General features: G+C 38.1%; 1 protein-coding gene and 1 pseudogene across 1 annotated transcript in view; one reads left to right on the forward strand and one right to left on the reverse strand.

Annotated features, from left to right (window-relative positions):
- The window catches only part of NUBPL (nucleotide binding protein like), a 340415-nt gene that overhangs the window by 131751 nt on the left and 185277 nt on the right, over positions 1-23387 (reverse strand). The gene's annotated exons all lie outside the window — the stretch shown is intronic.
- Positions 12783-13426, forward strand: LOC122738164 (annotated as a pseudogene).

Here is a 23387-nt window from a genome sequence, read left to right on the forward strand (position 1 = left end):
TTTATCAGTTCTTTCTTTGGAAATAGACAGCATTTTCCTTCATGGGGGCTTTATAGCTGATTTGAGTATTTCTAGTACTCAGAATAACTTGGTTGTTCCCAATTATTCTTTGGACAATATTGTTGTTACTGTATACAACATTCACTTGGTTCTGCTCACATCATTTTTCATTGTTTCCTGCAAGTCTTTCCATGTTTTTCTAAAAACAATAGGCTCATCATTTCTTACAGCACAGTAGTATTCCATCATAATCACATACCACAACTTGTTTATCCATTCCCCAATTGAGGAGCATCCCCCCATTTTCCAGTCTTTTGCCATCACAAACATGGCTACTATAAATATTTTAAAACAAAGAAGTCCTTTTCCTTTTCCCCTCAATCAGCTTAGGAAACAGATCTAGTAATGATATTGCTGAGTCAAAGGGTATATAACTCTTTGGACATAATTCCAGATTGCTCTCTAAAATGGTTGAATAAGTTCATAGTTCCACCAAGTGTTTTAATCTTCCAGTTTTTCCATATCCCCTCCAACTTTTAGTCATTTCAGTTTGCATATATTAAAGTATCATCTAAATGCTAGTTATTATGTGGAGCCTGAATGTGTCACTTAATGTTTAGGCACATACTTAACTGTTTACATGTCCTATCCTCCCCCAAACGCTCAGCAGGTTGTAAGAGCCAAAAGATCCTTGAAAGAAGGGACTGTTTTTTGTTTATACTGGTATTCCTAAGGCCAAGTCCAATGATTTGCATCTAGTATGCCCTTAATAAATGCTTTTGGTTGGACTGGATCTAAGATCTTGACCAGTTCTCTCCCAATTCATGTCATCTGCAAATTGAATAACCAGGGCATCTAAATCTTCCTCCAAGTAAATGATAAAAATACTGAACAGTCCAGGGTCCAGCATGGTAGAGACCTCCATGCAGGTTAAACTTCATTCATAAACTTGGATCTGGTCATTCAATGAGCTCCAACTTCAATTAATTTTATTTTCAACCAGCCTAACTTTCTACATCTTCTCTCTAAGATTATCACAAAAATGCTATCAAGTGACTCACTGAAAACAATGTATACTACATCTAGAGCATTCCCCTGATCAAATAGTTTAATAACCCAGTCAGAAAAAGGATATTAGGTTAAGCTGGCATGACCTGCTGCTCTACATCATGTGAGTTCCTAGGGATTACTGTTTCCCTGTCTAAATACACGCAAAGCATCAATTTACTATCAACAGCAGATCCACAATTTAAATGACACAAAGTCAATTCCAATTAACTCCTTGAGGGCAGAGACTCTTTCATTTCTGTCTTTGGGTCCTTAGTGCCTGGTACAGAGTCTGACACATAGTACTCACTTAATAAAAGTTTGTGATTGATGATTAAAAGGCAAAAAAAGGAGTTTCCTGAAAAGACTGATGTGGATGAGCAAAGAATTCATTAAACAACCTAGTTATATAAAGATATGTAGAGGGCAGCTAGGTGGCGCAATGGATAAAGCACTGGCCTTGGATTCAGGAGGACCTGAGTTGACACTTACTAGCTGTGTGACCCTGGGCAAGTCACTTAACCCTCATTGCCTTGCAAAAACAAACAAATAAAAACAACCAAAAAAAAGATATGTAGAGATGACAGATACAGATGCATGATACAATAATATAAGAATCGTAAAAAGAGTACGAAAGTTAAGGATGAATTGAGACTGAAGAGGAAAACTAACAAAAAGAGAGGGTTTTACCTATACTGAGGAAAGTAAAATAATCAAAATAGGATTGTTGCTTCAGATAGATGGCATGGTGATAATTAACAAGAGAGTTATGGCAGGGCTGCTGAATTCTTCTTTAGTTTATTTTTTCCTCCAAAGAGAATGACTCTTAGACTGGAAAAGGCAGAACAAAATGACTAATAGAGATCTGATAACCAATCATGAATACCAAGAGGAAGAGCACATTCTGCCATTGATGAATTCAAGCCATCTGGGCCAAATGAGCCATTGTCAATGATATTTGAAAGATCATGGAGAATAGGAAGACTATAAAACTTAAGGTACAAAGGTAAGAATAGAATTTGTAAACTATACTTCAGTGAGTGTCACTTCAATTCCCAGCAAAATTTTTGAATCCATTATTTAAGAAATGGTTAGTGACCATCTAAATAAGGAAATGGTGATTTCATCAAAGACCAATCACGCTAGACTAACCTTGCTTTCTTTTCTTCAACAAGATAACTAAATTAGCACACCAGGGGAATGCTATAGATAATGTTTACCTAGTTTTTAACAAAATATTTGATAAAGTATATCATGTTATATCTTTGTGAAAAAGCTAGAGACATGTAGGTTAGACCAGTGGTATCAAATTCAAACAGAAACAGGGACCACTAAACCCTATGTAATGATCCTTCTAGGTAGTATATTGCCTTAGAAAACTACATGCTAACATTATCTGTTACTGTATTTTTATTTATTTTGTTAACTATTTCTCAAAATAGGTTTTAATCTAGTTCCAGTAGCACTTGGGAGTATTGTGGGCTGTGGTAGGAATATATGACTAGGCTAAACAATGGATTCTGAATTGAATGAATTGCCAGACACAACAAGTAGTCATTAATGCTTCAGTGTTCACAGAAAATTAGGTCCCTATTGGAGATTTGAAGAGCTATGCACAGCCCCAAGAATTATGTTAGGTCCTGTGCCATTTATCTCAATAATTTGGATAAAGGCATAGATGTCATACTTATCAAATTTTCAGATGACATAAAGCTGAGAGGGACAGCTAACAGACTAAATGACAGAATCGGAATCCAAAAAGATTTTTGACAGGTTAGAATACTGAATCGATCTAATAAAGTGAAAGTTCGTAGGAACAAATATTAAGTTTTACACAGAGGCTCAACAAATTGACTTCACAAGAAAAGGATAGGAGAGGGATGATTACTTGTTGAAAGATGACCCCAGGGGTTTTAGTGGACTGCAAACTTTGGATAATTCAAGTGGAATACAGCTGCCCAAAAAGCTGATGCAATCTGGGGTTGCACTAAGAAACGCCTTGCTTCCATGCCTGGTAAAAAGGTGATAGTCTCACTGTTCCCAGCCCTGAGAAGTACACATTTGGAAAACTGTGTTCATATCTAGATATCACAATTTAGTAAAGACAATGATAAGATTGAGAGTACAGAAAGGATGGCAATCTGAATGGTGAAATAATTCAAGTCCATGCCACTCTGAAATTCTGTACTTCTGTGATCTATGAAGTATACTTGCCTACACAGGTGCAGATCACCATCTACTTGTGTTTTCTGATGCTGTGAAATTCTTTCACACATTCTTCCATAAATCCTCCTCAGAAGATCTACCCAGCACAGTATAGGCTTTCCTCCAGGTCTTATAATGTTCTATGACTATCAGTGCCACGCTCAGGCCTACCTATCATCCTTTGATCTTATATGACCTGACCCACCTCCTTCTCCATTCATATATGTCCTTGAGAATGTCTTTTATGCTATTTATTATATGCAAGTTGTCACTGGTAAAATGCTGCAGTCTGCTCACACCCACCAGATGTCTTTCTATTTACGTTTACAAAGTGCTTAGCACAGCGCCTGGCACATAGAAGCTGCTGCTTGGCACAAAGTAAGCACTTAATAAATGCTTATTGAGTGACTGACTGACTCCTAAGATTTTGATATTCATGGCCATAAACATCACTTGGAGAATACTGGTGTTAAAAAGAAGGGATTTGGGGGAAGGTTACAAGTAAGCAAGCAGCTCAGGATCACTGAAAGGGTTACAATTTCCCAAACGTAATTCAGCATATATTCTTCCTCTTATCTAATTCTTATTGTCCATCTATAGGGCCTATCCAAGCAAGATACGTGCACTGCCTAAATAGGATGCAGAATCACTGAGTTTGTTTAGAGTCTGATGAACTCAGAAGCCTCAGATGACATCTGGTCCAACCCAGATCTGAAAAAGGATTGCTTCTCCAACACAGAAGATTCATCCAAGCCATTGTACTAGTGGCCTCTTGTTTGAGAGTCTATGGGTATTAATGTATCATTTAGTTCAGGTGGTGATGTCCTGAAGTCAGCTCTCACTGGTACATGAAAGCCAATTGTTAAATTTTCATTGTGAGCACTGAAAACTCAGAAACTGGCAAATGTTTCATTTGTTGTTTTCTTGATTGTCTGATTTAAGGAAGTGATGGAAAAAATGTTAATATTGAAAACTAAATTTAAAAGTCTGTCATTTTCCTTTGGAGAGCTACTTGTTAAACATTTACTAGCATACCCCTGGGTCCAGGGATCTGGGTGGCTTTAATGAGATAGAGGGCTAAACTTGGAATCAGAAAGACAGTAGTTCAAATCCTGTCTTAGACACTGTTATGGGCGCTGGGTACCTCAGAAGTTTTCTGGGGTAAATCAAAGAACCTTCTCCTTGAGAAACTAAACCAAAGGACAGACACACCCAAAGAGATAAGTGGCACCAGATCTGGCCTGAGTTAGCTCCAGGACCTTCCATTCTCCCCCACCCCTGGGGAGGAATAAGAATAGGTGTGGCTGCTGCCTTTGTGGCTTGAGGAGGAGAGAGATGGCTTGAGAGATTTTCCCCCAGCCACCACCAGTGAGGGATGGTCCTCCCCCAATAAGGGAACTTTCCAGTCAGATGATCACCCCATTAGACCACCATCAGTCCTCTATAAAAGTATCTGCCTGTCTCCTGTTCAAGGAGATAGGTATTTCAGAGAGCTAGGCCTCTGTGCCACGCCTTCTCCCCATGAGAAGTCCAAGGACTTCTCTCTTGGTTTCCTTTCCCTAGCACCTAAATAAACTATTATTTTATTCTAATTGGATTTGTGTGCAAGAGGGTGTAATTCTTTAAAGAGGAATTCCTAAGAACCCCTACCAATTTCCCCCATAACAGACACTTGGTAGCTATGTAACTTTAGGCAAGTCACTTAACCTCTCTCAGCCTCAGTTTCCTTATCTGTAAAATAGAGATAATCATAGCAACTACCTTACCAAGTTGTAGTGAGGATGATTAAATGAAGTAATACAAGTAAAGCACTCTGTAAGCCTTAAGGCACTATGTAAATGCTAGCTATTATTATTTTTATTTTATTATTATTAATTATCCATTTCTACCCTGCTCTGGCTACATAATGAGTACACCTCCATTTCCAATCATACATTTCCTGAATGGCAGTTTCTATACTGAGAAAGCATAGCAATTTGGAACCATGCCCAATGTGGTAAAAATTATTGGAATTTAACTGACTCATTTGGGAGGGGACACACCTGGCCCACCCTGAAGTTAGTATGCTACTGAGGTCAGAAAGAGAACTCTCCAATAGTCAATTTTTGAAGGACTTCCCCTTTGGGGGGAGGGAGATTGAGGGGAGGTGGCTTTGAGAATGCGCACTGGCCCCGCCCCTCTCTTCTGGGTTTCTTGGTGATGTGAGAAATCTAACAGACTTTCCAGGTGTGGTGAGTGAACACAAAAACCCTGCATTCCTTTGAATTAGCTTAATTGGAAACAATCTGGGGATTGTAAAGACTTAGGTTAGAGTTAGGAGGATTTATCTGTATTTCTTTTTCCCCATTTCCTTATCTTTGATTTTTTTTATTCATTTCACCTTTGTTGTTTAATTAATTCCCAAGTAATAAAATCTGATCCTTTTGTGGAAAAGAAGTTGTAAGGCTCCTTTCTTATTGGCCTGGGAGAAATATCTAAAAGGGCAGTTCAGAGGGAAGGGAACTTTGAACCTAGAGGTCCCTCATTATTTCTGGGACCCCAATATTTCAGCAAGTCACCCAATTAACACTCCATATATTAAATTTTGGCCCCTACACCAAAGGGCTATTGGACTGTACATACCCTTTGACCCAGTAATACCACTACTACTGTATTCCAAAGAGATCATAAGAAAAGGGAAAAGGACCCATACGTACAAAAATATTTATAGCAGCTTTCTTTGGGGTGTCAAAGAATTGGAAATTGAGGAAATGCCCATCAATTGGGGAATGGCTAAACAAGTTGTGGTATATGAATGTAATGGAATACTATTGTACTCTAAGAAATGATGAGCAGGCAGATTTCGGAAAAACCTGGAAAGACTTAAGTGTACTGGTGCTGAGTGAAGTATGCAGAATCAGGAGAACATTGTACACAGTAACAGCAAAACTGTGTGATGATCAACTGTGATAGACTTGCCTCTTCTCAGCAGTCCAATGATCCAAAACAATTTCAAAGAACTCATGATAGAAAATGTTCTCCACATCCAGAAAAAAAGAACTGTGAATTCTGAATGCAGATTGAACCAAACTGTTTCTACTTTTTAGTGGTTTTTCTTTTTTGAGGTTTTTCCCTTGTGTTCTGATTCTTCTTTCACAATATGACTAATGCAGAAATATGTTTAATGTAATTGTACATATATAACCTATATCAAATTGCTTTCTGTCTTGGGGAGTGGGGAGGGAAGAGAAGGAGGGAGAAAAATTTAAAAACGAAAAATCGTATGAAAACAAATGTTGAAAACTATCTTTCCTTGTAACTGGAAAATAATAAAATACTTTTATGATAAAAAAAAACAAATGAAAGAAAGAAAGCATGGCCAGAGGATGGGTGGCTAACCTTGGATTCAAGAAGACCTGGGCTGAAGTCCTACATCATACATAACAGCTGCGTGACCATGGACAAAATACTTAAGTTCTCTGTTGCCCCAGGCAGCTCTCTAAGACTTATAAGTGAGACAGAGGGAGAAGTCTGCACACTGGAAGCTCCAAGGCCCACCCCAAAACAAGGAAAACACCGAGACAGACAAAATTAAATATATAAAGTTTGCGCCACTTATTGCGAAAGTCATCAATGGTAATATGATGCACCCTATTTATAATTAATTATCAGATAAAACCCAACTGACTTTTAGGTACCCAACAATTTTGATTCTTTGGAGATTGTGGTATTCCATGATTCACAGCCCTATGGCAACACTAAGAGAATACTAGTGTTTTAAAAAATGAGTTTTTGTTTCAGGGAGTAGCTTTAGGATCACTTAAAGCACTGAGTAAGTAATTCCCCATATTCCCAATCTGGCCTGCTTTCTTCTTCCTAATTCAATTTTGTCCAAACTCATTATCATAAAGGGGTTGGCAGAGTTAGTTTTGTCATATACCCAAAAGCCACAAGAAATACCCTTTTAAGGATCAGCTGGCCAGCTTGCCTTATAGTTATTGTAATGAATATAAGCAAACAGACTTCCAGAAAATAATTACACTTCATGAGCCAACCACTATTGAAAAGGATAAAGAAGAAAAAAAATTCTGCAAAGAAACAGATAAGATATTCCAAATTAAGTCAACATATACCTGTATGATATGATTATGGATTTGAGTCAGATTAAACTCTGAGGATGGGGTCTAGAAGTTACCCACTGACTGGGTTCTGACACATGATGGATTGCAGACAAAACTAATATGTAGCTGACAAGTGGGGAGACTGAGCAGAAGTAAAAATACTGTTAATTGGCAATAAAACTTAAAGGAGACAGTGAGAATTTGACAAGCAATAAACTTCTAAACGAACTATACTGTGGCAGGGCTGGGTACATAAATTTAATGCTAAGAAATAGTAACCAAATAATGAAAAAGATAACAAGATAAACCATTACCATTTCCTATAGAAGTATAACTGAGGAAAAAGCAATCACCATAATTAGGAGACCAAAAGAACCCAGAAACTGCCTCAGCAAATAAACTCTTGACTTCATTGCCAAGTGGAGAAACATGGCAGTCAAGTGCAATGCCAGCTTAGAATATAAATTTATTTGCAAAATCTTTCCATGGATAGGGGAAGATTATAAACTGTTATCACTTCATAAAACACCAAAGCAGCAGAGAGAAAAATGAATTTGCAAAAACCTTGGGGAAAGACCCAATTAAACCACAACTATTTAAAGATGAAACTGGAAGGAACGAGAGGGAAAAAAAATGAAAGAGCCCTTTAATGTGAATAATCAAGGTAATTTAACAGTAATGTTCAGATTGGATGACAGAATTCTATATGGGCTTTTACAGAGAGGGATATACCTATAGAAGACATTTTGGTACTCCTATGTAACTAAAAAAAGAATTAGGAAAGAGTCTATAAAAGGTGAAGATGTACATAATAATAGAGGAAAAAGAATCTTACTGGGCTAGGGCATGGATTTCAGATCCAGTTTTCTCACTGATTCTTCATGTGATTTTAGACAAGTTATTTACCTTCTCTGCTGTGTGGGTTCCTCCTCTATGACAGAAGAATAAGAAGTGTACTGTCTGTCTCACAGCCATTGCAAGGTTAAGCTGAGATAACGGGCAGAGAAGGATTTCACCCTTGTCACCTGAGCATAGATCCCTTTTGCTTCTTCTTACTACAATAGCCTCAAAACGGGTTCCTTTCCCTCAAACCTTACTGTTACTATTGTTTATTTGTTTTTGAGTCATGTTTGACTCTTTGTGACCTCATCTGGGGTGTTCTTGGCAAAGATCCTAGAGTGGTTTTCCATTTCCTTATCCAGCTTATTTCACAGATGAGGAAACGGAGGCAAACAGAGTTAAGTAAGTTGTCCAGGATCACATAGCTAGTAGGTGCCAGAGGCCAGATTTGAACTTGGGTATTCTTGACTCTAGGTCTAGTGCTTTATCCACGATGCCACCTAGCTGCCCAAGATTTCTAAGGTGTGGAAGGAGGGAAAAATCTATAAATAAAGCAGGTTTGTGTGGCATGGGACCACTGTTGTTCAATTGTTCAGTAATGTCCAACTCTTTATGATCCTGTGGACCATAACGTCCATCAGGCTTTCTTGGAAAAGATACTGGAGTGGTTCGCCATTTCCTTTTCCAATGGATTAAGGCAAATAGAGGTTAAGTGACTTGCCCAAGGTCACAAGGTAGTGTGGAAATTTATTTTGATTTGGGGACTCTACCTTTAGGCTGAGACTAGAAAGCCTTAGGCCTTCAGGGTCTCTCCCCCTCCTCCTCAGCTTCAGCTGAGCGGAAAAAGCCCCGTGGGCTATACAAGACGCCAGGTCAGACAGCTGGGGGAAAAAAAAAGCCCCTAGCTCCCTCCAACCTGAGCGGAGCTATCTGAAGGATAGCCTGTGCTGAGGCATGAGCCTCAAGAGCACACCCCACCCCCCCACCAGCTGTAGCTCTGGCTGGCGGATTAGCTTGGTCTGTGGGGGCGAAGGAAGCCCCGAGATTTGAGTGGAGAGAAGAAAAGGGTGTGTGTGTGTGTGTGTTTATATATATATATATATATATATATATATATATATATATATATATATATATATATATATATATATATATATATATATATATCTGGGAGTTAGATAGGAGGAAAGGAAGGAGACTAGGGGAGACAGACTATAAAGAAGGCGGGGCTGACTAGAAGAGGACAGACTAGATAGGCTGACTAGAGGGGAGCGCAGACAAGGACGGAGGAGAGTTCAGTTCAGAAAAGGAGAGACGGGGCTGACAAGGTTACAGGCCTTACTACAAACCAGGGAAAGTGTAACGGGCCCTGAGGCCGGAGGCGGCTAAGGCCCTTATTGTATTCAAGAAGTTCGAATTGCAGCAGGTGGGAAAGAGACACAGTGGAAAGAGACCGCAGGAAAGCAGTCAGGTTGTACATTTTATTTCCCTGTATTCTTATTTTTAAATAGTATCACATAAATAAACTCTGCTTTGATTATTTGGTTAAGAGACTTCTTAATCTTTAGTCTATCAGTTTGGGAGCAGTGTGGTGGAACTTTATAAACGGCCCACATTAAATTAACGAAGTCAGATAGCCAATTAGTCAAAAGTGCCCAGTTCAGTCCTCCAGTCAGATTAGCCCCCCAAATCAGGCCCAGTCAATTCAAAAATATTTCACATTTTAATGGCGACTGCGGCAGGACTTATGGCCCAATTATAATTTTTCTAAATTTATCATTTTTATATAATCATAATTTTTCATAAATCCAATTATATTATAATTTTCCCAGGTTAGTTATAGTTATTAATAATCAATTTTTTTACAGTAGTAAGTGTCTCAGGCCAGATATGAATTCTGGTCTTCCTGACTCTAGGCTCAGCACTCTATCCACTAAGCCATCTAACTTCCATGAGTAGGACCATAAGTGGGTCTTCTCTGTGGAAAAGCAGGGAATCTTTAAATACCTGACTTTTGTCCCCTAAAACATCACCCATAAAGTCACTGCTAAACCTAGGATTGAACATGGAACCTTTAGATCTTCAAACACTCCTGACTAAGCTATTTTGGTTCTAACATTACTGCTAGACAAATTATTATGTAAACATCTTAATATGTCATTCCTCTGCCAAAAAGCCTTATGTGTCCTCCAATAAATGTTGAAAAAAAGTCTAAACTCACCTTGGCATTCAAAGACTTCCACAATATGGCACTGCCCTACCGTTCAACATTACATTGCACCCACACTGGTCTATTTTTTGCCTCCACTTACACTCCTTTCTGGCCACTTTCCTGCTACTGTGCTCACATTGTTGTATGCATATAGGTGCTTTCCACCTTCTCAAACTCTTAACTTACTTACTGAGAATTTTATACATCTTTCAAGATTCTAATCAAATACCCTCCCCTCAATGAAGCCTGCCCTGACATCCCCAGAAATTCTCTTTTCAATTTGGGATCTTTTCATAGTTACTCTATTCCTTTAAGTTCTAATAAGGTTCTGTGTTTTATTATAATTATTTGCATATTATTTCAAAACCTCCTGCTAAACTGGTAGGCATATGAGGATAGAAACTTTTGTTGTTCATTCATTTTAGTCATGTCTGACTCTTCATCAGACCCTCTTTTGGGTTTTTCTTGGCAAAGATACTAGAATGGTTTGCCATTTCCTTCTCTAGCTCATTTTATGGATAAGGAAACTGAAGTAAACAGGGTTAAGTGACTTGCCCAGGGTCACTCAGTTAGTAAGTGTCTGAGTCCATATTTGAACTCTGGAAGATGAGTCTTTCTGACTTCAGACCTGACACTCTATCCAATGAGCCACCTAGCTGCCCTGAGGACAGAATCTATGTCTTAATCTTTGCACTTCTTCCATTGGGCTAGCACAATAATCTGTTAATGGCAGGCATTTAGTAAATATTTGTCAAATTGAAAGAACTTTTTACAAAGTTATAAAAGTGCTATACATCAAGCAAAAATAATTTAAGTTTTCAATACAACATGAGGCAAAATTCAGATTTTTAAATCATTCCATAGTCTTTGTAAGGAAAATAGCTATCCATTTCTTAGCTTACCAAATATTTAAATCATCTGAACAAGTAATTTTAAAATGCCTTTTCCAGATGCCTGAATGACTCACACACAGCTAAATGGATTTTCTTCAGATTAAGGCAGGGAAAACTCTCAAGGGTAAAACTAAGCATGAAAATATTCAGTTAAGATATAATTTTAGAAATTCTGAAATGACTGAAAACAAGGACCTAGGAAGAAAACTGATAAGATTCATACCTGGAAAGTGAAAATATAATTCTTAACACATATTTTAGTGACCCCCTTCCACCTTCCCTATTAATATACTTGACAACTGTAAAGTCCAAGATAAAATCATCAATAGTTTTATAGCTCAAAGTAAATAGCAATGTTAGCCATAATTTGTTTTTAACTTGAAACAAGGGCTTTCTAAGAAAAAGATCAGAACAAATAAGAATATGTATGACTCTGAATTTTTAAAAAACTCTTTCCCTATATAGCCACACTCAACATTTTACAAGGTCCCTCACCCCACCTTTATATTAGAGTTCCTTACAACACATCAGAGGAAAGTGAGATCACTAAATTGCAGCGCAGTGAGAAAGAGGCCTGAACTTTAAGTGTCCCATTAAAACAGCATCTGTTTCTTCCTTCTCATTTAAGTAGATTGGTCATTACAACTCCACTGGCTCACAACAATTCTGTGCCCTAATGAGTCAATGAATTTGGCAAAGCAACTGGAAGGTAAGCTGCAGTACATCTGAAAGGGGAACTTCCTTGGATGTATATCCTGCTTCTCCTTATAAATTCATCACTGGATAGTTTTATACATTTTATACATTTAGTTCTGAAAACCATTACATAAAGCAAGCTAAATTATGATGGAGCCTGAGATTAATTCAGACAGTATAGTAGACATAATTTTTTAAATCTCCCTCTCTGGACCTCAGTTTTTCACCAATAAAACTGGAATATGAATACTATGCTAAGGAGAGTCATTACATCTTTCACATTTGAAAATGATACCATTAAGCCCCTAATGGGGTTGGAGGGGTGCGCAATCAGGGAGCTTTGAGTTGTTTTCCAAGTCATAGTGTTAGAATTGTATGATTCCATCCTGACACTTTTCAGCATCATATATTTGTTGAGACTTTATTAAGCTTGTTCCCCCTTGTTGGGGAGAGAGGCTTAATAAACACTCTAATCAAATAAACAAGTAAACAGATAAAATTATAACTAAAATCATGAAATAATGATTATAAAGGCAAAAAATATATACTAATTTGAACCATAGATAGTTTAAATGACCATGATTCTAGCTCTGAAAGTGCCCATCAGTTGGGGAGTAGCTAGATAAATTGTGACATATGAATCAAAGGAATATTGTTGTGCTGCAAGAAATAATGTATATCCCCACCACCACTTCGCTTGCCGTGGGCTTGCGCGGCTTTGCTGCTGCCGCCGCTGCCCCTGGAAACAACTTCTCCCTCTCCCTCCCCAGCCCTGGCCCGGTAGCTGACATAAAGATGAGTAGCTTGGAGGAAGTATCATGGATCTCATGGTTCTGTGGCAATGAATTCTTCTGTGAGGTGGATGAAGACTATACCAAGACAAGTTCAACCTCACAGGGCTCAATGAACAGGTGCCCCACTATAAGCAGGCACTAGACATGATCCTCGACTTGGAACCTGATAAGGAGCTGGAGGACATCCCCAACCAGAGGGACCTGACCGAGCAGGCGGCCAAGGTGCTGTATGGACTGATTCATGCCCGCTACGTCCTCACAAACTATAGCATCACCCAGATGTTGGAAAAATACCAGCAGGGAGACTTCAGCCATCATCCCCATGTATATTGTGGAAACCAGCCCATGTTGCCCATTGGACTGTCAGACATACCAGGTGAGGCCATGGTGAAGCTGGGCTGCCCCAAGTGCATGGATGTTTATACCCCCAAGTCATCCAGGCACCACCACAAAGATGGTGCTTACTTTGGCACTGGCTTTCCCCACACGCTCTTCATGGTGCATCCTGAGTACAGGCCCAAACGGCCTGCCAACCAATCTGTGCCCAGGCTGTATGGCTTCGAGATCTACCCTATGGCCTATCAACTGCAGCTTCAGGAAGCCAGCAACTTCAAGAGCCCTGTCAAGACCATCCACTGACTTGTCTCTCCTCCTTTCCCCCCAACACCTCAGGCTGTGACACCATCCCCTTCCCCTCTCCCCCCAGTACATACACACACACACCTTTCCAGAACCCCTAATGGTTTTTAGTTTAAATAAAGAAGAAGTCATTATTGTGGTGGTGTGGTAGGAGTATGAAATAAAGTGGAGGAAAAGGAAAAAAAAGAAATAATGGATATGAAGAATTTATAGCCACTTTAGAAGATTTGTTTGAACTGATGAATACTGAAGTGAGCGGCACCAGGAGAACAATTTATACAATGATCACAATAACAAAAAGAAAAAAAACCAACATTAAACACCAATACAGTTCTGATCGGTACAGTGACTAAGCAAGACATCAGTAAAATGATCCTTCCTCCCCATAGCAGAGATGTAGTGGACTGCAGTTAAGAAATGAGTCATGTGTTATCAGGCATGGCCAATATATTTATTTGTTTTGTTTAGCTTTATTTTGTTGTGAGAGAAGACTGTATTTGAGAGAGAATAAAGAGAGGCACTGGAAGATGTCAAGGAAATTAAAAAGAAAGAGTCAATAAAGCATTTTTAAAGTGTCATTTGTGCCTCCCAGATTATGATACTAGTTTATGAACTCTAGTTATAGTCTGATCAGTCTTTATCGACAATGTCAACCATGAACCTGCAGTGCAGTCACATTAAAGTCCAGAAATAATCCCCATCTCCTACCTCCTACTTCCAATCCCACAAATACTTTTTCTCCCTCAGCCTGAGATATGACCTTGTACTATATGACAAATGCATATTTTACTGCAAAATTCCAAAAAGTAACTATCAAATGTTTAGTGAAGGTTGATAGTTCTATTTGGGGAAGCAGAATTTTTTGTCAAGAGTCACTGGAAATCAAAGCAAGACTTGTAATCACGTGTGGTAAACAGCAGACTGTTACGTTGCTTGAGGGTGAGGGAATAATAACCAGTCTAAGAGAACCTTGCTCTTTCTCAAATAATAGCAAGAAGCAAAGGCTGTGTTACATAAAAACTTAGAAATAAAAGGAAGATATATCCTAGTCCTGCTTCATAGAGGATCTGATTTCACCCTGGAATTTTGTTCCATTTTTCTGCAGTATCACACACTGTTTATGCTAATGGAAAATTATGTATAGAGTGTAAAGGTATTGGGGTGAGAACACAGTTTTACAGAAACAGTTTTTTTTTTTCAAAACTATCTCACCATTTCTAACATGGTTTTAATTAGACCTCATAGTTCACAGTGACATTATAATGATTATAATAATTTTGTACATATGTATAATGATTTGCAGTTTACAAAGTACTTTCACATAAATTATCTCATTTGATCCTCATGACAACCTTGTGAGAGAGGCACGACAGATACCATTATCCTCCTTTTACTGAGGAAGAAACAGGCTTAGAAAGGTTAAAGGACTTGTCAAAAGTCACATCATTAGTAGATGGAGGCACTAGGACTAGGATCCATGTCTTCTGACTTCTAGATCAATGATCTTTCCACTGCATTCATTTCAAGTGCTTCCTAAGTATCAAGTACTATAAAATGCCCGGGTTGTACAGATTGTTTTCAATTTCTCATTAACATTCATATCTTTCCTTCTTCTGTGTTTGGTGTTTTTTTTTTTTTTTTTAGTTTGGGGGCTATTTTTAGGCCAGCTTAATGTTTTCTAGTCCAGCTTAATTTTTTCTAGGCATTTGGCATAATATGTTAACTTTTAAGTTTGCCTTCCATACATTTACATAGAAGCTTAGCCTCAAAGGGACTGCAAAGGTCACCAAATCCAATCTATATCAGGTTAGGAATGCATTCAGTAACAAACTCTCCAAGTAGTCACCCGGCCTCCCCATGAAGACACCAGTGATAAGGAACTTGCTGCGTCTGGTTTTTTTTTCCCCCCATTATTTCCACATTAGCCATGTAGTAAGAGAAGAACCAGAACAAAGGGGAAAAAAACCACAACAAATAATAAAAACAACAAAAAAAGTAACAACAAAAGTGAAAATAGTATGCTTGTTTTGGGTTTGGGGATTTTTTTTGTTTTTGCGGGGCAATGAGGGTTAAGTGACTTGCCCAGACTCACACAGCTAGTAAGTGTCAAGTGTCTGAGGCCAGATTTGAACTCAGGTCCTCCTGACTCTAGGGCCGGGGCTTTATCCACTGAGCCATCTAGCTGCCCCCAAAAATAGTATGCTTGAATCTGCATTCAGGCTCTATAGTTCTTTTTCTGAATGTGGAGAGCATTTTTCACCATAAGTCTTTTGGCATTGTCTTGGATCACTGAATTGCTGAGAAGAGTTAAGTCTATCACAGTTGATCATCACACAATGTTCTCTTGGTTTTGCTCAACTCACTATGTCTTGAGGCCCATTCCATCTTCACACAGATCAAATTGTTAGGAATGTTATCCTTACACTGAGTCTACAGCTGCCCCTCTGGAATCAAATAGAATAATTCTAATCTCTTTTCCTTATATATTTGAAGATAGTTATCATGCCACTCCTAAGTCTTCTCTTTTCCAGGATAAATATCAATTATTCTTCTAACCAATCCAGATAGGGCTTTATTTGCAGGCTACTCTTCATTCTGGTCAACTTCCACTGGAATGTTCCCATTTATTAAGGTCCCTCCTAAAACATGGTGCCAATAATTAATCCAATTCTCCAGATTATGGTCTCATCATGACAAGGACACCAACTATAGCCTTAGATTGACAATGGCTTTTTTGGCTATTGCAACAGTCAAATTGGTTCATTTTCCCCCCCATAATCTCCTATTCTTTCATCTCTCCCGGTCCCTCACCTCCTTCTAAACCTACTTTTCATTTCACTGAAACTCCATTCCTTCTTACTTTCCCATTCCATCACTTCTACTCTAACCTCTCCTTTATTTTCCAATCTTGATCTTATAATTAACCAGTTGAACTACATACACTATCCTTAACCTTTGTCCTTCTGTTCTTACTGCTATTTATGCCTTGCCAAACCTGAGTCAGATATGATTCAGAGATGAGACACTAAAGGAGGAACAACCTGAATTTATAACAAAACAGCCAGTATGATGATGATGATATATAGATATAGATATCCTATAACAAATCTGACCATGCCTTCACTAACACAAAGCAAATTCTACCTACTTCCCACTCTGGAAGCTTTTTGCTAAGGTACAGACACAAGGTATAAGCAGCTGGTGGCACAGTGGATAGAGTGTCAGACCTAAAGTTGGAAAGGGTTCTCTTCCTAAGTTCAAATCTGGTCTCAGACACTTACTAGCTGTGTGATCTTGGGCAAGTGCCTTAACCCTATTTGCCTCAGTTTCCTTATCTGTAAAATAAGTTGAAGAAAGAAATGGCAAACTGCTCTAGTATCTTTGCCAAAGAAACCCAACCCCCAATGGGGTCACAAAGAGTTGGACATGACTAAAAAACGACTGAATGACAAACATAAAAAAAAAAAAACTTGTTGAAATTTCCTTCAAAGTAGATCCTTCCATTTTGTGTTCATGTACTGCATTATGTTCAGTAATGAATGTATGTAATTGTTTTTAAATAAAAAGTCCCTTAAAATTATACCTCAATTTCCTTGCCTGTAAAATGAGAGCATAAGGCTAAATAATACCCTGAAATCTCTTCCAGGTTTATAATCTATGATTTCCTCCTTTGGGGAAGGTGAGCTATAGTATATTTCTTTTTTTCTTTTTGCAGGGCAATGAGGGTTAAGTGACTTGCCCGGCGTCACACAGCTAGTAAGTGTCAAGTGTCTGAGGCCAAATTTGAACGTAGTTCCTCCTGACTCCAGGGCCAGTGCTTTATCTACTGTGGCACCTAGCTGCCCCCTATAGTATATTTCTATCATAATTTCACCTCTTTTTCTCTCCATTGAATCTCATACAAATATTCTTATCTATGCTATCCCCCCTTGAGTCCCCAGATTTTCCCACATGAGGATATGTTTTCAATATGTAATCATTAACTCTTTCATCTAAAATCATAGATCATGAGATTATATATTTAGAACTAGAAGCTACCTTAAAGATTACCTGGTATACCCCCTTCATTTAAGAGATAATGAAACTGAGCTATAGAGAGGTTAAATGACTTGCCCAAGATTATATAGATATTGTGGCGTATTGAAGTTTAAACCATGTTTATCTGACTACAAAACCAACATTCTTTTCCACTGAACAATGCAATGGAAATATAAATATCAAAATGATATTTACCTGACATTTGTAGACTCTATGATTATATTCCAAGAGTATACATATTAGAGTCTGAGCTAGAATAGTTTAACCTATATACATAATTTACTCATGCAATGATAAAAAGAGAAATCAAAGCCTACAAAATCCTAAATTATAATTATTGATTTCAGTCAGGTCTTAAAAGTGCATTTATGTGGATACATAACTTGGACATAAGTAAACAAGAGGCAATTGATGATACAATATGGCCCTATGGTATGTGTAAAGAGAATTGGATTTGAAGTCAGAAGAGGTGAATTTGAACCTCAGATTCACTGTTTACCATCTGTGTGACCTTGGAGCCTTCTTTTAGACTTCTTGGGACTCAGTTTCCTCATATGTAAAAGGAGCTAGCTAGATAAGATGAGCTCTCTGATGCCCCTTCTAGCTCTAAATCTAAAATGTATTAGAAGCAAATAATGAATTGCAAAATGACCCCCCCCCCCCCCCCCCCCCCCCCCCCCCCGCCTTAGCCACACCAACAGGGACTGAATAAGAGGGTAGGGATATACACAAGGACTAAGGGGAGGGTTTGGGAAAGGGGGCATTAATCATTGATTTAGAAAGGGTCTCCAGAGACAGTAAATTTTGAGTAGTGTTTGTGGAGAAGGAAAAGGTCACTAAGTGTAACAGCTTGGTAGCTGTCGATAGATTGGTATGCATTACGGTGTTCAAAATGTTGCTACTCTGCTGTAAAACATTTCAAATTGTGGGAATGTAACTGTATTTTGGTTAAGTACAGCATCCGTCTTATTAAAAAAAGCTTTTACTTGACATTTATTGTTAAAGCAATGTAATTAAGTCCTGTGTGCTTCCTTGTATTTTCCTATATTCGGAATCATCATGAATGTTTATATGTAAATCAGTACTATCAAACATCATTCTTATGTGACAAACTATATTCCAAATATCAGCTATTCAAAATGCACATTCTGAATAAGTCTTCTAAGCAGCTTGTTTATAATACACAATATGTGCAAATCCCAAAGACACTTTGCTTTTAAACATGATCTGGAATATGTAAGAGAACATTATATGTGAGCATGCCCATAATATACAGCCTGAGCTGCTCATATTTGGTCTCAAGTTGCTTTTTCATCCACCTCCTCCCACTTAGAGGTTGTGAAGGGGAAAGGGGAAAGATAAGCCATTAAATTTGTTCTAGGCTAAGCCTCTTCATCCCTCCCGCCCCCAATGTTTAATTCACCTAATCCTGATTCTCAGCCCTCTAGAAGTTAATAATTGACAGCTTCAAGAACCTTCCTTTATCAATATCCTGAAATCTAATTTCTTTCCTGAACCCTCTTATTTAAACTTCAGTCCTTTAAATCCAGACTATGGAGTAGGAATCTATAGAGGGGGCTTGACCGGAAGAAGAACAAGGGAAGAAGCATGGTGCAGAGTTGGAAACAACAATTAATATAGACTCAGAATACCTGGGTCTCATTCCCAAATCTGCTCTAAATTGTCTTGTGTAAGTCACTTATTAACCTCTCTAAGCCATGTAGTCTGATTTTCAAAATAGAGATAACATCAGCACTATTGTAAATTTTTTGTTTGTTTTTTGTTTTGTTTTCAGGGCAATGAGGGTTAAGTGACTTGCCCAGGGTCACACTGTTAGTAAGTGTTAAGTGTCTGAGGCCGGATTTGAAGTCAGGTACTCCTGAATCCAAGGCCAGTGCTTTATCCACTGCACCACCTAGCTGCCCCCCACTATTGTAAATTAATGAAATGACTTTTGGATACTGATCACTTTGAACCAGCATGAAACAATCTCCTCCAGGGTCTGATAACTGTTGAATGAAGAGACCAACAAAGTCTAGGCCTCAAGAGCTCAAAATGGATTGTGAAACCATGGTGGCATCTCCAAGGGGCAGCAGCCAGTGACTAGCATTCTTATAAACTTGGCATGGATTCTTTTGGATGAGGTCACAGACTGGAATGAGAGTTTAAAAAACTATTACCGGGGCAGCTAGGTGGCACAGTGGATAGAGCACTGGCCCTGGAGTCAGGAGTACCTGAGTTCAAATCCGGCCTCCAACACTTAACACTTACTAGCTGTGTGACCCTGGGCACGTCACTTAACCCCAATTGCCTCACTAAAAATTAAAAAAAAAAAACTATTACCAAAAAAAAGCAGGCCAGATATTCATATCATCTGGTCCATATATAAAATTAGGTACTTGAGGAATTTAGTGGATAAAGAATAGGTAGAATCAGATTCACAGGACCACATACAATAGGATCATAGATTTAGTGAAGAAAGAGATTTCAGAGGTCATCTGCTCCACCGACCACCACCTCAATTACAGGTAAGGAAACTGAGACTCATGGAGGTTGAAGGACTTGCCCAAGGGTACACAGGTGATAAAAGCCAAGATTCAAATCCAAGTCAATCCAGCTCTCTTCTACCGTACCAAAGGACCAATAATTTTATTTTCATTACCCCACTATAATGAATTGAGATTCTCTCTTATAGATATAACAAGTCAACCAACAAGATACTGGATTCTATGTTGGCTCCGCCACTAACCGGCTTTGTTCCTCTTTGACATCTCAATACCCTGTTTCTTCATCAATTAAGAGTAGGGTTTGACCTCTGAAGTTCTATGATTCTAATAACGTCAGTCAACTGAGTCTCTATGGCACTCAGAGGAGCCTCTGGTGCACTTATTCTGCAACTCATCTTTCCCTAAACCACTGATCGCCTGTGTGCCCTTACCTTTATAACATACTTTAATAATCATTAAAAAATTTAAATGATTTACATCAATTACATTTTTCACTTTTACCGACATTTTTAATCACCTTCTATTCAAAACAGAACCCTCCCCAGAAAGCTATCTCTTGTAACAAAGAATTAAAAAAGAGAGAGAGAGAAAAAAAATTAGAGCAAACTAATCAAAACTTCAGCTGAGGTAGCAATAGAAAGTAGCACTTAAGCTAAGTCTTTAAGAAATCGAGGGGTTCTAAGAGACAAACTCCGAGGAGCAAATGCATCCCCAACTGTACCTTGGACATCTGGATATCCCTTGGACATCTCAAATTCAATATATCCAAAATAGAACCCATTATCTTTCCCCAAAATGTCTCCCCTCTTCTGAACTTCCCTGTTATTGATGACAGCACCACCATTAGCCCATTTACCAGGCTGGCAACCTTATTAACGTCCTTTATCCCTCACTCCACATATTCACTCTGCTGCCAAGTCTTGTCATTTCTATATTCACAACATCAATTTTACCAAGTAATACTTGATGAGTACATAAATAACATATTTATATATTATATATAAAGGTTGACTTGATTAAAATGTAAGGCAAGAAATTATGTTCAGAAGGCACTAAGCTACCCAGGAGGAAAGAAGTCATGCAGCATTTCAAGATGCATTTAACAGCTTTAGATGTTACAAAGCACTTTTTTTCTGGCATTTCCAAGAAAAAAAGTGATCATAATGCAAAGAATACCAGCAGCAGTACACGGCTGGAAGACAACTTAGCCAAAAGCTATGGCTGTCTTTCCCATCCCAAGCCCTCACTTATTGAGGATTTAAAAAATTTATATTCAAAGACAAAGTAGGACAAAAAGATATGCCAGCCACTAAGAAATGAGTGGTCTATAAGACACTGTTCCTCTGTGGGAGACTGCTTATTTTGTGTCTTTTAAAATATACACTACTAGGGGCAGCTAGATGGCGCAGTGGATAGAGCACCGGCCCTGGAGTCAGGAGTACCTAAGTTCAAATCCGGCCTCAGACACTTAATACTTACTAGCTGTGTGACCCTGGGCAAGTCACTTAACCCCAATTGCCTCACTAAAATATATATATATATATATATATATACACACTACTATTCTTTTAAGAGATAAAAACATTATTGAATCAAGCTAGTCGTTAAATATTCTTAAGATAGTTTGCCTGGACATGAATTAGCATCACTTCAGAAGTAATTTGTGGGGGGGGAGGGTGGTAATTGATCATGTGTGCATATTCTTAGTAAAAATAATACTATTGGGAACAGCTAGGTGGTGCAGTGGATAAAACACCAGTCCTGGATTTAGGAGGACCTGAGTTCAAATCCAGTCTCAGACACTTGACACTTAATAGCAGTGTGACCCTGGGAAAGTCACTTAACCCTCACTGCCCTGAAAAAATAAATAATATTAATATTGTTAACTAAATCAATGGTGTATTATAGGTAGATCTACTTCCACTAACTGGGAAGGAGGCAAGGTATAAGGGATGAGGAGGAGTGGAGAGTAGGGAAGGAGTGGCTTACCAAAAACCTTGATGTACTAGAATATAATCAAATAGAGTTTGAAATGTGCCATTAAATACAACATGGAAATTTTTTCATGTTATTGTAATGTATTGGTACTCACTGGAGATGACTTTCATTTTAATATTCTCTAAAGGAAAATATTAAATATTTTTATTAGATGTAAAACAATGGTTAAAGAACTATTCTTCAAATATAAGGATGGTGCTAATGACCCACCATCTGTGAGACATGAGCTATGAGTTGTTTTTACAGTAGTGGAGATAGGATTCCTTTTAATTCTCATATTCCCTCCTATGACTAATGATTACCTTGTATTTTGCAAGACAGCTGGCTATTAAGGGGTAGAGCTTGTGTCCATGAAACAAAGCAAAATTAATGGGCTCAGAGATCAGCAAACCTGATTATACTAATTGCTAATGTGAAATCTGTAGTAACTCAGACACAAAGTTAAATTTTACTTTTGCACTATAAATGTTTGCTCAACAAATAGAAAAAGACTCCAGAAGAAATGTTTTATGTAGTTTAGAAAATCTTCTTGAAAACTTTACCTCAAAAACTTTGAAATCACACTAACAGCATATTTTAATACAAAAAAAACATACTAATTAGAATTTTTCTTGCCTTTAAAACTTTCCCAAAAGTCCTATTCAAATGCTTCCTAGTGGCACAAAGTTGACCCTTTGTTTTCAAAGTGCTTTCAAAGACCCCAAGTTGTTCTCCATCACCAAAAAAGTCACTTTTTTTTTCTTAATACAAATTTTCTCTCAGTGATACACATGGCTTTGGTTCTTGAATTATCCCAACTTCAAATGAATCAGATTTGTAGATGAGCCACCAATGAAGTGAAATGACAGGTGCAAGTAGGTTTCAGCACAGTTCCAACAATGACCCTTCCACAATAAGTGAATAATATGCCTTATATAAGGGGTTATATTATTATTAGAATATGAATATTAGCATTAGCTATTATGATTAGAAAATTAAGTGTGCCAGTCATGTAGTGAGAGTGAGGGACCACAGAATGACAATCCAAGGGCTGGGTTGGTCCCCACAAAATATAAAATTATTTAGAATAAAGACCTCTAGCACAACAGGTCCATAGCAAATAACAAAAAATATAGAACATGAGAAAGTATGGATAAATTGTGATCTATTCAAATAGAAGGTATACTTCTATCAAGGAGATCACATCTAGAGTGAATTATTCTCTGGACAGATACAAAGAACTCCTTCTGTATATACTGCTAGTTCTTGTTTTGTGTTATTGTACATGCCTAGAAGCATTAGGAAAATAAGATCATATATCAAAGTTATTCAATGTCTAAAATCTTCTGATGTTGCCTTCAGAACTCACTAGTAGTTAGCATTAACCTGTCTTTAAAACCCTGGCTATTAATAGTCCCAGCCCTCTACTTCATTTCTAG

The sequence above is a fragment of the Dromiciops gliroides genome, chromosome 2, assembly GCF_019393635.1.
Source record: "Dromiciops gliroides isolate mDroGli1 chromosome 2, mDroGli1.pri, whole genome shotgun sequence".
Classification (NCBI taxonomy): Eukaryota; Metazoa; Chordata; class Mammalia; order Microbiotheria; family Microbiotheriidae; genus Dromiciops; species Dromiciops gliroides.